Below are 4893 nucleotides of genomic sequence, written 5' to 3' on the forward strand. Positions count from 1 at the left end.
GTAGCCGTTTGAGGTAAGGGAGGGGATGGAGGGGGAACAAACACCAGAAACGGATTTGACCAGACGCCACCAGGATTTGGAAGAGGGAGACAGATAAGAGAGTTCGGTCTTGAGAACGGAGAGATATTGTTTCCTGGCTCTCCAGAAAACTCAGTGATACTTCTTTGTCAGACTCTGAGATGACAACACCAAATAATTCAAGAGATCGACTTGTGATGTCGGTGTCCACTGAGTCAGAAAGCCTGAAGGCTTTAGCATCTATCCTATGAAGATTGTTTGGCTTTGGAGCCCGCTTGAAGTTCTACACCATCTTTGCCTTTGTCTCATCATCCACCCGGCTATCAAAAAGAGCTAATGCAGCAAGGTGTTCTGACAAATACCAGAGGTGTCTAGTGAATGCTTTGACAGCAGTTTCACGGACAACCATATCTGGGTAAGAATCAAGGGTTGAAAGAAGAAGCAAATCATAGAGGTGCCTTTGTGGGTAGCGGTGCCTCATGCCAGAATCTCGCATACACAAGTGCAACAAAAAGAGCAATCTGTGTGATTCCCTTCAATTCACGTGATGTTAGCTTTATTTGGTCTTTGAAGAGAACCATCTTGAGAGCATACGTATATGGCTTTCATCATCCAGCGGGCATTGTGCATAGCTCCTGGGGCATGGAATTTCACCTCTCTGGCCTCACATCCACTCAGAAATGTATGGCATAGTCTTAGAAGTTCTTCATAGTCATCACGTGGGTGTTGTTCTTTGAGTGCAAATGCATAAAAATGTATCATATTCTGACGTTCAACAAGGTTATCGGAAAATATTTTATTTTCTCCTACTTGGAACCTCTTCTTGTCAATTAAAGGCCACCGTTTTTGAAACCTCTTGAACAGTCTGATCTCAGGCCTGCTAGTGGGTCCTATGACTTTAGTTGTAACATCAGAGAGCATTACTTCAAACATGATGACGACATGCAATCCAGACAAGCTTAGCATCCAAAGCTGCTTCAATGAGGGTTCATGCTCCGTTTCTCAGCCCTGTTGTGGATGCAGTGGTGTCAAACACTATGCCTTTCACCAACTGTTTGACATTCCACTCCTCAAGAAGTTGTATGCATGCATTTGCTTGTGCTACACCAGTGCCTCGGGGAATTTTTGGGACTCCAAGCAACTTCTCGGTATTCATACCAGTTACAAGTATCGCTACCTGATCAACAGATTCTTTGTGATTGCCAGTATAATCAGGGAGCAGTTTCCCATCCCAGTGTAGTAGGAGTGGGCTATTACATGAGAAATTTGCCTTTTCTTCAGTGGCCATTATTTCCCTTCCACGAATTCGAGCACGACGAATTCCACTGCATGACAGAGAAATGTCTTCAATGGTATGACCAAGAGATTGTGCAAAAGCACTGGCCACAAACATAGCATGCTGATCTGAGAGATTTACTCTGTCCAGAGTTGCCACTATTGCTGGAGTGATCACCTTGATGGGAGCCTTTTTCGCCTGTTTGGCAGAAGATGGACTTTGGAGTTTGAATTCATTGTCTTATTTACAAAATCCATTTGGAAAAAAGATTTACTCGGGGTGTCTGATACCTTTAAATTGTTTATTCTTAATCTGATTAACAGGCCTGCTGCTTTCTCCTGAATCAGCTCTCTCAGTTGAGCCTTCTTTTCAACCAAAAACCTGTGGTCTCTTCTGATATTATCTTTAGCCAGTTTACACTCTAACCGTATAATATCAGCTTCTAAACAAGCCATTGTTATATTTTTTACGTCAGTATCATTTGAAACAAACTGCTGACAAAACACTCTAATCTGAGCTTTTGTGTTATCCCACCATAATGCTAAAGAAGAGAAAGAGGGCTTTCTTGAAAGTTGGATGACCCAAAAAGCACGGAAGGCATCTTTAAACAAAGCATCTTCGAGAAGACTGGTATTGAATTTCCAGTATGCACTTTTGCGTAAGGGTTGAGGGAAAAAGAGGCCCATGGTAACTAAATGATGATCAGAAAACAAAGATGGAAAATGATTTGGAGAGATAACCGCATTCCTGAACTGTGAGTTTATGTACCAACGGTCAGGTCTAGCGAAAGTCATTCTCCCATTGGCACATCGTCCCCAAGTATACTCAGATTTGTTGGGGTAATGCAGTCTCCATGCATTAGCACACCCACTGCCGAAAAATAATTTAACAAATCAGTACTACCTTCGGGATGAGGTTCTGCTGTGTTTCGGTCTATACTGGGTTTAAAGGTGCAATTAAAGTCACCCCCCATGCAAATACAATTATTGAGATCTATCGACTGCATGTGTCGAATTAAAGATGAAAAGAAAGCTCTTCGTTCCACACTCTCACTTGGTGCATAAACGTTGAATAGTGTAAACCGAAAATTATTAATGACCAGTTCCAATGAAATAAACCGGCCTTTAATCACCTCCTGGAAGAGGCATGACTCAGGTACTAGGCCTGGTCTGAGTAAAAAGGCTACACCAGCAGAAGAAGAAGACATGTTACTAAAAAAAACATTGTCCTTTAAAGAGGCGACACCAGTCGTACTCCCCATTTTGAATTATATGGGTTTCCTGGAGTAAGAGTACATCAATTTTCTTGCACTCAAATAAACTTTTCACCTGAACCTGGCGGTTTTGGCTTGCACCTCCGCCATTCATATTTAAGGTTCCAAAGGTGATTTTTTTCATGGATTATCAAAAGGCGTGAGCGGTTCTTGGGAAATCTCGCTCCCTGCTTTTGTAACAGCCTTTCTAAGCCGATGAAACAGCGACCTTGTTAAATGAAATTCATCCGGCCTCCTAATTATGTCCTTTGCAGCCTGGATGAATGAAATTAAATCAGGAAAATGATCTTTTACAATCACATTTCGGTGTCGGTAGGTGTCATTCAGAAAAGAAATAACGAGTTGAGGGGCTATGGATGACTGATCTGATGAAGATTGAGACAACTCAGTCATCTCAACTTCATCCTCTGAATCTGACAAATCAGAAACAGCTCCGCCCGGGTCACATATATCAGTCTGCCCAGTCCCCATTTTGATTCCAGCCAAGTCCGAAGATTTGCTGGAATGTTCTATGGTAGAGTCATCCTCACTCTGGTACCCGGGACATTCAGCAGGAGCTGAAATCTCGGCTTCACCCTCCTGCAGGGAGATGTTCACTGGCTCAGTTGACGAACCAGTGTCATGATTTAGATTTTGCAGGGGTAAAGAGGAGCTTGGGGCTGAGACATTCCCAATCCGCTCGGTCTCAGCAGGTAGTGAAGGTGGCGGCTCACTAATGGGCTCACCATCATCTTTAGTCTCACCATCTACTTTTTCTCCCAGGTTTTCGGTGCTGCCCGATAATGTTTCAGAATTAATTAATTCAGGTTCCTTCTCCCTGGTGTCAATACAGCTTGTGGACACCTGAGAAAGACGTTCCAGGGCGTCTGCACCCACACTGTCTTTATCCAACACTACCTTTTTCAAAGTAATGTTGGAGTTACAAGCACCAGGTGCTCTTCGTTTCTTTGTCACCACAATGGGATTTTCTTCCATCTCCTCACTGCACGTAGCATCTGCCACCACAGGTTGGTTATCTGGGGTTATTTCATTATTTACCGAATCAGCGGTGTTGTCGTTTTCACTAAGACGAACAGGAGTATTATCCCTACTTCTCGAGTGCGAGGGAGCGGCGGTAGGAACCGTTCGGGTATTTCGGTTTACGTTGTTTCGTACGTTAGAGACCGGGGTGTTATCTCTTTTACAATCAGCGTCACTATGACCTGCTTCACCACACCTTACACACGATACCTTCGGACAAAACCTTTTCACATGGCCAAAAGCTCCGCACTGAAAACATGTTAATGAGGCCGATGACGCATACATCTGGTACTCATGGTTGTTCACCTTTACCTTGAACGTGATGTTTAACCCCGTGTCATCGCCTCGATCCGGAAGCACCATATACACCTGCCGTCTGAAGCTCATCACGTGTTTAACACGTTCATCCTGAGACCGGAGCGGAAGCATTGTGATTTTCGACACAGCTGTTCCGTATCGGGACAAAACGGACATCAGCTGGTTGCAGGTTATAAATGGGGGTACGTTAGATATGACGACCCTCATCGACGGAGTGTCCATAGGTGACGCCAAGACAAAGAGACCTGTCTCTGTGGTTAAACCCGCACTAACAACATCGTGAACGAATTTTTCATCGGACACAAATACAACAACTTTTTGATTCATTCTCGACGCTGCTCGTACATTTTCACAACCGATTATTTTCCCCACCGACAAAACAATGTCCTCAGTGTAAGTTCCTTCGGGTGGAACACACACAAATGCATGCTTCCTTGTTAAGTTTTCGAACGCCTCTAACCGAGAGCGTGCATTCGCCATCCCAGCGAATTAACACCAGCCACTTGTCCGAACCGGACAAGTAGGTACCAAACCGAAATAAATCAAACTAGAATAAATAATAAACGTGCATTACAAGCACAAAAAGGCTTACAAAGCGTCGTCGAAGCCGGTAGGCCGCACCCAAAATGGGTCCGCTCTCAAACCTCTCTCTCTTGAAGACAAAGGTATAGAAAGGATGAAAACAAAATACCAAAGTACACAGGATGGAAAGGAGAGGGAGGGGGGGGGGGGCAGGAGAGGAGGAAAACTCACAAAGAACTCACTAAAACACAGAGCAGTTGCTCACAGCCGCCATGATGCCACGCCCACCACAAACGGCCTGCAGGGGGCGAGAGAGAGAGAGAGAGAGAGAGAGAGAGAGAGAGAGAGAGAGAGAGAAAGAGAGAGAGAGAGAGAAAGAGAGAGAAAGAGAGCGAAAGAGAGAGAGAAAGAGAGAGAGAGAGAGAGAGAGAGAAAGAGAGAGAGAGAGAAAGAAAATAGGGAGAGA

The sequence above is a fragment of the Myxine glutinosa genome, chromosome 3 (assembly GCF_964187855.1).
Source record: "Myxine glutinosa chromosome 3, kmMyxGlut1.1, whole genome shotgun sequence".
Taxonomy (NCBI): Eukaryota; Metazoa; Chordata; class Myxini; order Myxiniformes; family Myxinidae; genus Myxine; species Myxine glutinosa.